Here is a 12,716-nt window from a genome sequence, read left to right on the forward strand (position 1 = left end):
TCAAATGATGGTAAATTATATGAAAAGAATAATCGTCATATGCCCGATATTGTTTTTCATTGTTAAAACTTCACTTCTCCTGAAGAGAGTGATATATTTGTGATGTTATTTAAAAAAAAAATAAATTAAATTTTTTAGCAGATTTAAATCCTGCGTTCCTTTTGAAATACCTTATATCAGCAGTTCCCAAACTTATTTTTCCGCGGTGCCTTTTTTTGGACTCAATTTAGTCACGGTGCCCTGCTGTGGATGATACAAAAGACAAGACAAAAAAAATACTCATTGATAACTAATTTTATTAATTTTATTAAAATTTAACTTGATTATAAATTAATGCATTTTTAAACCTAAAAATTAAATAAATAAAATTATTGTTATCATTATTATAATTATTACATAAAAATATTATAAGGTTAAAATGAGAATTTCCAAATATACAGTAGATAGTATTTCATTATTTGATATAAAGTTTTTACAAAAACAATAAGGAAAAAAATAAATCTAAACATTTTAAACTATTTGTGATGAATCGTAAACCACGGTACCCTTAAAAAGTACTCGCGGTACCCCTAGGGCACCATGGTGCACAGTTTGGGAACCGCTGCCTTATATAATCACTTTATTGTCTATCAGTTATAAGTTTTTATTTTTTTTAAATCATTCAGAAATTGTTTAGTTACATTTCTCTTTTTTTTTTTGTATACACTTCGAATAAAATACACACATATTTACGTAAATATTTTCCATTTATTTACTTATTTAATTCCATAAAAACTTAACTTCATATTTAATCATTAATTTAGGCTATTTGGTATGATTTTATGACTTATTTCATTGGTAGACAAATACTTCTTTTATTATTAAAAAAGATTGTTAAATTAATTTTTGAATTAATTAAAATAAAATGTGCATGTTCTATTTCTAATTACTACTTAGATTAAGAAAAAAAATACTATTTTCAAAGTCTGCATGTAAATAATATACATATATGAATAGACCTACACAAAACAACCAATTAGTGTTAAATTATAATACTTGAAATAACGAACCGTTGTCCGTTATCTTAACGACAATCCTATTTACAGACAAGTGTCAAAGTCTGTGACCCAGGGACGTCATTTCAACTTTTGAAAGGGTGGGGCAACTGATTAAATTTGCCGACTTTATAATATTTAAATAATTATGGTTACCTATATATTTAAATATTTAATATTAATGGACAATAGACTATCAATAAAATATTTTTTCGGAACAAAACATGTAAGGATTAGTAATGAATTATGATATCATGATGATAAATAAAAAACATAAAACGTTTCAATTTACCCAATTAAATAATAACATTAAAGATAGTAAAACATTAATTTATTTACTTATCCTATAGGCCAGAGGTCGCCAACCTTTTGGACCTCACGGACCATTAAAAACATACACTAAATTCTACGGACTACTTTTAGCTTAAAATAGTTTTCTATGTAAATACCGTTAAATAAATCGATGAGGCATTTTTTTTCGGTCATATTTAATTTGTTATTTTCATTGTTTGTTGCAATAGATCTATTATCTACATAATACCATGTCTAGGGTCTTCTTTTTTTGAGAAATAACGACAAAAAGATTCTGTAAGTAACGTAAAATTTTTCTCCAGACCACCTAAATTTTCTCGCGGACCACCAGTGTTCCACGGATCATTGACTGGTAACCGCTGCTATAAGCTATAAGTTACCCAGCAATAGGTTTAATGGAATACTTAATATAATAATAATTTACAGAACTTATTTATAAAAACATAAAATTATATCTAAAAATATAATGTACCGTAGTTTGGGATGAATAGGAACGATTTTAACAGTTTTTATATAATATGAGCAGGGCATCCGATTTCAATAATTGGTTTTTTAATATGCTGTTGCAGACGATAAAAAACATATTTGTTTATAAATAGAAAAAAGATTCTATTCTTGCCAATATAGAATAAGAAAGTACAACAATTTTAAGAGCTCAAAAGAGAATATGCACTCTAAAAAAATTTCGAATAGTAACCCTACCTTTATCTCTTACGTTATTCCTACAATAATCTGTAATATACACATACCTATTATATTATTTGTTTTAATATAATAACAATAAATAATAATAATAAACAAGGACCCTAGTCTGGAAATTTTCACATAGGCCTTCTATAATCAAGTTGTGCTATTGTAATAGGACCACTATAGAATAAAGATTAGACTAGATTTAGATTTGGGGATAGCGGCGTAGAGTGCTGTCATAGGGCAAAGTAAAGCAGTGCCCCGAGGCCTTAAAACACATAGGGTCTTGAAATCCTTGAGGAATTCTGAGACTATACTTCCTTAAAATAATTTAAAACGCTGTTAAATTAAATTCCTATATTATTTGTGGTAATACTAGTTAAAATCAGTATTAAAATGGAATAATAATTCATGCAATATGTTTTTTATAATATTAAATTGGATTTTCTTTTTACATTGTATATTTATTAATTATCTGTGGACTATTTTCGTTTATTGTTTTATAATAAGTATTCGAAAGAACAATGTGAAAACTTAAATTTTAGTACAGAGTTAGGAGAGAGTGTGGTAAGATGACGAACTTAAGGATTGATTAGTATTTACATTATTAAATAATTGTCGGAAAATCTTGAAATTTTGTATAAGCATTGTCTTAAATATGAAGAATAGCCTGTAATAATTTCAAGCTTTAATATTAAAGGGCTTATCACTTAAAAATTTTACAAAAAAAAAAAATTCTGAATTCGTCATCTTCCCCGTATTTGGGGAAAGTTGACTGTTGTATATTATTACATAGATAAATCAATGAAATATAGAATAAATATTTTGTATATTTAATGTATGATAATATTAAATATTTTATAATAAATTACTCAAGGTAAATTATTGGATATTATTTTTAAGTAGTATATTTATTTATTTAATTTTATTAAAATGTTTCATATAAATTGTATTCACAATAAAAGTTCAATTTCACAAAATAATACAAATTATTATTTGATTAAATAAAAATTATCATACAAATTTAAATAATACAATAACCTTTATTCAAAATTCAAAATTAACAACTTAATTACCTATTTTTAGAATTAATTTATTATTAATATTATTACTATTAAAATATTATTACTATTAATTTAGAATTTATAGAAAAAAGTAAGATCTCAAACAAAACAACAAAAAATATCAATTCTTAGAAACTTTTATCAGTCAAAATAACAAATATATTATGAACATAGTTAATTCACATTTTAGTACCTATATGATATAAACAAAATAAAATTGATCTAATTTAATTTATTTAATGTACAGATGTAAGTTGACAACATCGTCAACTTACCCGTGTCATGTTGCCCCAAAAATTTTTTTTTAACGTTTTAATTATTCATCATAACATGCAGCTTATGAGAGTTATCATAAATATATTCAAAATACAGGTAATAACATGGAGTTTCTAAAGTGTAAAATCGATTTAGTAATCATACTTTCGGTATTCGGGTAATCGTTACATAAAAATGAATTAAAAATATTATCAAAACGTGATTTGGGAAAGAAACATTGATAAAATATTTAATTCTTATCAGAATAATTTCGGTATCCAGAAATAAGTTGTTCATAACATCATGTATGTAATCGATTACTAATATCGATTAATATCATAATTTGTTAAGAATTGTAATGAATTCGTTAACTTACCACACTCTCCCCTAATATTAGTTGGGGGCCTGGTTAAATTTTACTGCACTGGAGCCCTTACTACGTCACTGTTTGGGATTCAAACAGTTCGACCTCGGAAACGAGTGCATTCAATTGTTAACTACTAATTTGTTTTTCGGTTTCTCTGTACAGTTTTTGCCTTGTAAATACGAGCTGTTTGTATGTTTCAATGTTTCAAAGCAGAAAATTAAGCGACTTTCTATTAGTTTCTCCATTGTCAACAGTGTATTAATTGGAGGACAAACAGCAATATGTTGATAGCTCCATAATAAAAGAGGTTAGGTACGCGACATTTATCAAGGTTTTTGGGAGAATAAAAAAAAAAACGATATTTATGTTTTAATTTCAAACTACCTATAATAACTTTTTTTTTATTGAGTTTTCATACTTTTTTATAAGAATATTTTTAATCATATTTTTGTTGTTTTTACGGCTATATAGTTTTCAATCAATTATATTTATTATTAATGTATAGAGAACAATTTGAATTTTTGTCATTTGTAGGTACCCATATTGTTTATTGATGATAAATGTTTTATAGTTTATATTCTCTACTAATTTTATTCACTTTATTACATATTTTAATAAATAAATGCAACTGTGTAATGTACGTTTCCTATATGTAGTACCTATATGGATATTATAGTTTACTATATATACCTAATTTTCGGCAGGCCAATATTAAACAATCATATGAAATACATTCTTCTTCTTCTTCTCCTTCGCCTTTTTCCCAACTATTTGGGGTCGGTCAAATTCTAAGCTTCCACTCGTCTCAACATTTTATATCCCCTACGTAAATACCAACGGCACTCATATCATTCTTAATTGTATCTAACTATCCCTTTTTTGGTCTTCCTCTACCTCTTTTTCTTTCAATGTTAATTTTCATAACAACTCTTGCTGCATTAATTTCTTTTCGTCTTATCACATGTCCAAACCATCTCAGTTTGTTTTCTGTCATCTCTCCACTATAGACGCTACTACCTCTCACATATTCATTCCTTATTCTATCTTCTCTTGACACTCTACTCATCCACCTAAGAATTCTAATTTCCGCAATACTCATAATCTGTTTTATTCTCCTGTCAACTGTCCAACACTCTGCATCATATAGCCAGTGCCGCAATTACAATTTTGAGGCCCATCATCATCCCTTAATTGGCTTAAATACATCTTAGGAATATAGAAAAATATATAAGAAAAAATATATTCAATTATCTCACAGTTCAGGTTTTAAAAATAGTACAACCAGGGGCGGATCTAGGGGGGGGGGGGCCCAGAGAGTCAGCTGACCTACAGTTAATATTTGTTGACAAAATTGGCCTCTTGGAAAATTTTTTCTCTTTTTAGACCTTGATTTGGACTCTTGGACAGTTGGTCCATCGAAGTTACTTGAAAAATGAATGCCATGTATATTCAAAATTTAAAATTTTTCAATTCATAATTTATATTTTAAATTATATTGTTTTAGTAGAAATTTAAGTAAATTATATTTTATTTCGTACGTTTGTTGCGCTGACAAAATTAAATTATATTTATTAATCGTAAATAAGTCATTATCGGTCGTATCACTAATTCTAAAATGTAAAATAAATATACTTATAAACTTTTATGAGCATATTGTGGTTTTTTTTTTTTTACAATGTATTAATTTCTAATTCAGTTTCATCCCTAATAAATGGCCTCTTGAAATGGCTTAACCCACAGTTCCTCGACTCTGGATCTGCCCCTACAATAGACTGTTGCTGCACGGCACGGCGCCGGCATTTTGCCGTGACCGTATAATATGAAAACGTATATGCTATTCTTCGCACCACTAAAATATTATCGCCGTACGGTCAAAACCGTGTAGTCTGAAACGAGCCTAACGCTGTGACTAACGTGAACGCGGCGAACTAGGTAAAGGCAGTGCTCGAATTTGGGGGGGGGGGGGGGGGCGCAGGGGGGCGGGGCTCCTCTACTATTTTTTTTTTATTTTTTTTTTTGCGTACCCCAACTATATATTTTCATCGGAACGGGAGAATTCACGTTTGTGACTTTGATGTATTATACTTTATACATCGTACGGTTTGTTATTAATATTGGCGATCGATGATATCGTCATTTTGGAAAAAAATAAATGCCCTCACCACGACCTTAGACTAATCTTCTAAGGCCGTGGCCCGCACTTAAGAGTAAAAATAGATAAAAATAAAAACCAAATCTATGATTATATCATTCGATTCATGATACTGCCTGATCGCCTACAATTACCTATGTTAATTATTATTTTATTTTTATTTTCTATTGTAACATATAGGATGTTGGTATTGCTATCAAAATATTATATATTTGGCATTTAAATATTTGTTTAGCTGAAAAGTGGTATTCAAAATATATTTAAGGTTGGTGGAGGGGGAAGAGGGGGAAGACCCCACGTAGGGACGTTGCGATACTACCAATACCAATAAAGTATCGATACTTTTATTTTGATAGAAGTACTTTTTGTATCGATAGCCATAGTTTCGATACTTTAATCATATCGATAAAAAAAAATACTGGTATCGAATCATTTACTAACCGCCATATTGGTTCGAAAATCAAAAGTGGTCGAATGGTATCGAACAATAATTCTTTTCTAGTAAAATAGTTTGTGCGCGTGGTGGAAGATTCGCTTATATAAATCAGTCATCACACTATAGTCTATTCCATGGGTAACTAAATGGGGGCCCGCTAACAAATTTTATCCGACCCGCAGACAAAAAATAAAAACACATATTACGACAACATTCTATGCGTTATTATCAGGGCTCGGAAGTTCTAGCAAATGCATATTGTTCTTGGTTCATCCTAGAACATGGAAAGTAAGATACAAATATGTTTCACGATACTCGGATATCATACACAAAATTTAATTTTGCTATTTTTTTTTGCATATTTACGGGTCTTATTGCTGTTTTGCTAATTTAGGGTTTAGTTATAATACACACGGACCACTTTTGAGCGTTTTTTTGCGATTGACGTGTGATTGTGCGGTCGCTGGAACGACCACTTTTGAACCAATTTTATGTGGTCCAGCTGTCGCCGACGTAACCACACCACAGCCATACCACGACCACAAGTAATATAATAATACATGACCTACCTAGACCTTACCTACTGACTACTGTAAAAATGGATTCCGGCGAAGAAGCACTGTCGTTAACGCGTTTGTTACGCTGAAGACGTAACAATAATAAATTTATGATATAATTTTACGATAACTATTTATATATATACACACTGATAATATCATGCTGGTGACGAGTGGTTTGAATATGGCTGGCGTGTCACTCGTGTGTGTTGTGCTCAACTACCGGCGGGCCACGATTTTGTGGGTGATACCCAGTGGCGAATTAGGGGGCAGGCTAAAAGGCTTATAGCCAAGGGCGGCTTTTTATTATTAAATTAAGTGTTATTATTGACTTATTAGGTATATTTATTTTATTATATTTTTTTTATATTTACTATATAAAGCCCATATATTTATCATACAAACACGAATAAAAATAATTTTAAAAAGTTATAATAATATATTAATATGTAAATTGTATGATGCGTACCCATAGGCTGTAGTAGGAGTATTACAATTATTATTACAATTTGAAAATATTTCATTTGTAATAAAATAATTACAGTTAGTTACTTGTTATTATTAATAACTTATTAGTACCTACCTATCAGAGACAGGTTATATCACTAACCAAGGAAAAGGCTAATGGAGGTTTAAGAATTTAGTTAGTTGGTTTTTTAAATCTATATAGAATTTTAAATTACAGAATATGTTTTTGAGTCCTTCATAAGTAAGTCATTTTTTTCACAATAATGACAAAGTTTAAATAGTTATATTATTGGTATCAATTTTAATCTAAAATCATTTTAAAATATAGGTAAATACATATAATTAACAACAAAAGTGAGCTATTTATTTATAAAAAAAAATATATAAATTAGGTACCATATTCATCAATGACCATTGACGATATTTTATTATAACTATTAATATATAATAATACTTTGCTCTGTGAAATAGATAACTTAGTCCCAAGGGGGGAGGGCTAATGCCCCCTTAGCCACCCACTTAAACCCACCCGCGTTACTTATGTACTTATTGGGAACATCCGACTATTCGAGTATAGGTATTTTCATATCTGGCTATTTATATTTCCGTTATATGACTGTATAAGCATTGTTTATTTGTACAGTAATAATGGTATCTGAAATAAAATAATAGACATGAAATATTTTATTTTTAGAAGTATTTTATTTTAAAAATTTAATATTTCATATTTTTTTTTTTTTTTTTTTGATAAAAAAACTGAATAAAATTTGAAGAGAAGGGTTTGGACCAAATATTGTTGGTTCCTTAGTAGAATGATAGGGGGGGGGCAGAGTGATTAAGCCTAGAGGGGCCAAAACACTAAATCCACCACTGGTGATACCGGCAACACGATGCGACTGCCGTCGGAAAGTGGTCCGTCCGTGTTCGACTGCGTTTTTCATATTACTATACATATAATTAATATATCACCCACGAACGACCACTGTTGTGTGGTTGTGGTGGGGTTGTAAAATAGCCCATGTGTGTTGAGCTTTATAGTGCAATTTTCTGGTATATCTTCACATAATACAGAAAATAATCACATTTTGTTGATATTAAATGTATTTACTTGGTTATATTTTTAAAAATATTTGAACTATTAGATATGTTATTATTAACTATACATTATTGAATATATCTTATCAAATTTTATTTTATGTTTTCATCGACGATTTGATGTATTAAAAGTTAGTGACGTCATTGTTATTCTCTTATTATATCATTGCATTAGATTATAAAACATTTTAAAAATCCGGAATGATTTCCAAGGTAAGTATATTAAATAATTTAATAATAAATACATTTTTAAAAATATATTTAAGTAATTTAACATTTTTTTTTTAACATTTATAATTTAACTAATTCAGACTGTGTCTATGAGCTTAAATTTTTTTAAAATTATAGTTTTTTTTTCTTCAAGTTAAACGCATATTTTTTGATTTTTCATGTTATTTATAACGCATATTTTAAATTTTTTCAGTGCATATTTAAGAGCTAAAAAATAACATTTTTAGTGCTATAACTTCCGAACCCTGGTTATTATTGTAACTTATTATTTTTGTTAAATATTATTGGTTTTCACCGACCGTTTTTCAAAAATGAATTATATTAAAAACAAGTTCAGATCCCGGCTAACCAACAAACATCTTGAAATGATTTTGAAGATAGCATGCATTTACCAGACCCCCAATTTTAAACAGTTAGTCGAGAGTAAGATTTGTTATTTTTCTCACTAAACAAATTTCTATTTTATTTATAATTAATTTTTATTTTTAATTTTTTAAATATTTGTAATATTAATTATGTTCTTAATGTTTAAAAACAATAGCAAATAATAAATAAAATAAATAACGTTCTTATTACATCCAATTTTAAAATAATACCTATTGTCTTATTATATGTTGAAAATATGTATTTAGAATATTAATGGCCCGCGAAAAATTTTCAGATTCCTAATGTGGCCCTTCATTAAATATTAATTGGACACCCACTGGTTTATACTCTGTACCAAGGATGGCAAACCTTATGAACACTGTGTGCCCAAAATTATCTTTTCTTTTTTTTTTAATTTAATTTTAAATCCATACGATGAATGAAAACTGCTTTAGGGTATAAGTTTCTTATTCTAGATTGAACACTAAAAAATTATATGATTTATAATTTATAAACAATAATTATTTTTAATTTATATAGATAAATACTCAAGTAAAAAAAAAATTACTTTTTCCAATATTGTATCTGGTATTATTAAATTTCCTGTTTTTAAATTTTCTAAAAATAATGAATACATTTAAAGCAAAAAATAGTATTACAATATCTAATATATTCTAGCCATTTAAATTCACTGTAGTATTTAGCATTAATACTTCTATTCTGAGTTCAAAATATCTAGAAAATATAAATTCTTCAATGTATTCTTTGTAAAACAAAATAATGTAACACAATATATTAAAACTATTTTATTTAATATATTATATTATTGATCAAGAATCGAATTATTTCTTATTATTATTATTTTTTTTTTTTATTCTAATTATAAATAATTTATTATTTAAGTATTTTTTATTTACTTGAAATTTAGGTTATTTTGGACCTAAATTAATGTCACCCTAATCATCAGACTGTGTATTGAAATTTAAAACATCCTTTTTCAGTTCAATTTTTTCATTATTGCCGTTATGTTCATAACGTTCATGGTTACATATTTTATTTGCTTTTGAATCATCAAATGATTCATGACATATCAAAATTATTTTTTCATGTTTATGTTCTCTGTTTCATTTTGTTTTTAATATTCAAAATTGAAGAACATACTTAAAATTAGTCTAACTATTCAGGGGCGTATACAAGGGGGATGTAGGGGTCAGATTTCCCCCCCTCATAGGCATTTTTAAAATTGTATAAAATAGTGTTCTATTTATGTTTGTTAAATCATTTCATTCGTACAAATTACATTTTTTATTATTTCTGCCAAAAGAATATGAGTATTAATATTAATAAAAAATAAATAAAAAAAAACTAATCGTTTTGAAACTTAAATGAGAGTATATAAAAACTATTACAACTTTAAAAGAGCTCAGTATTCCATCAGTTAAAGTTCTAAGATAAATTGTTGTAAATAAAAAACATTTAAATTTAAATAATATTTTTGGCGGCATACCGCAACGGGAGCAACGATGAGACAGATAATCTATGTCTAATATTACTTGTCTTATTCTATTTACGTTTGTTAAATATTGTCACTCTTACAAATTATATTGTTTATAATTCCTGCTCATTGTATATAAAAAAATAAATTGTTATTTATTTTTCTTTAAATATTAAAGTGTAATTAATTATTGAAATATAATATTTGTTCTTTTTATTAGAGTTAATAGCCGAAATCTAGGAATGAAACGAACTTATGAATAACAATTACTTACTCCCAGGAATAACGGTATGTCGTTTTTATTTTGAATAACAACTGTAATTGTAGCAAAATCGATTAAATTTATGTTTTAAGCTTCGAACTAATTTTTTTATATTTAATCCATTAACTTTTAAAACTTAAAATAATTAAATATTCTCTGTTATGTAAATAATATTTTTCCATTACTATAGTCAATTTTTTTCTTTTCTATATTTATTTAAATCATTATTACTTTAAATTTATAAATTAAATTTCAATTTATTTGAATTGGTATTTGTTTTTTTTTATTATTAAATACATTTTTGTGTTTCACCTGCATGAGTAATTTCTAGACCGATTTTCATTTTTTCTTTTGTTTTTAAAGTATTCATTTTTATTAACAATTTAAAGTATAATGTTTTTAATAATATTTATTTATGTGTTTTTAGTATATAAATAATGTTAAAAATTATGACACAATTTATATATTTCCCGGCAACCAGACACAAGGAAACTTTTTTTGGCATACTTCTTCTATTGCGACTGAAAAATATTTAAAAATATGATTTTACTTTATACAATACAGAATATTTTCAATATTTATTCCATATTTCAAATAAAAATACATTGTTGTATTCAAGCCAGGATTAATGGGGGGGGGGGGGGGCATGGCTCTGAGCTCACAACGGATATCAAATAATAGTAGGCCCCTGGAGGATAGTAGTTTTTTGTGTTTTTTTAACCATTTTTTTAGCTCGTATAAAAAACAAGTATAGAGCGAGCAGTTCTCAATCAAATTTAAATAGTTTAATTGTTTTGTGTTCAGAGAGTATTGTATTGGAGGTAATTAATACCGATTATATAATGAAAGGGTTTGCTTTCCAAAAAGAAAGAAAAAATTATTCATACAGATAACATTTTTATTTTTGTATTAATAAAAGCAAGTAATAAATTTATAAATTAGAATAAAAATTTTTTTTTGTCTCTGAAGTATATTTATTTGTAGGTCATCAATATTTTGATTATGGTTGTAGGCCCCTAAAATTGTTTAGTTCCGGGCCCCAAATTATCATAATCCGGATTTTGTTGTATTTGTAGATAGTTATATTCTAACATACGCTATAGAATAATAATTTTAGTGAAATACGTTTTGAAACTTAAATGAGGGTGTATAAAAACTTTTTCAACTTTAACAGATTTTAGTATTTCATCGGTTAATGTTATTCATGACTAAAATTAATAATTTTAAATAAAAAACATTCACATTTAAATAATATTTTTTGGCGGCATATTGCGACAGGAGCAACGATGAGACATTCCATGTCCAATATTACCAGATATTATACATAATCTATGTCCAATATTACTTGTCTAATTCTATTTATGTTTGTCAAATATTGTCATCCTTACAAATTACATTTTTTATAATTCCTGTCCATTGTATATATTAATATTAATAAAATAAAATAATAAACTATAATTTATTTTTTTTAATTCTTAAAATGTAATTGAATATTAAAACATTGTATTTATTTTACATATCATTATAGTAAACAGCCGAAATCTAAGAGCTGATCCAGAGTGAAACGAACTTATGATAGACAAACACATACCTACATACTCCCACGAATTCTGGTAAGTCGTTTTTCTTTTGAATAACAACGGTAATTATAATTAAATCAATTAATTTTATATTTTTTAGTTACTATTTTATTTTTTTATATTTAATTCATTACCTTTTTAAACTTACAATAATTAAGTATTCTAAGTTATGTAAATAATATTTTTCCATTACTTAAATCAATTTTTTGCATTCAATATTCTATTAAATTATTAACACTCTAAATTTATAAATTTAATAGTATTAGTAATTTTTTTTATTATTATTAAATACATTTTTTAAATTTCGTCTACATAAATAGTCTCTAGACTTCTGGATAGCTCTTTTCATTTTTTT

This window comes from Sipha flava, unplaced genomic scaffold (assembly GCF_003268045.1).
Source record: "Sipha flava isolate LNK unplaced genomic scaffold, YSA_version1 168_pilon_pilon, whole genome shotgun sequence".
NCBI lineage: Eukaryota > Metazoa > Arthropoda > Insecta > Hemiptera > Aphididae > Sipha > Sipha flava.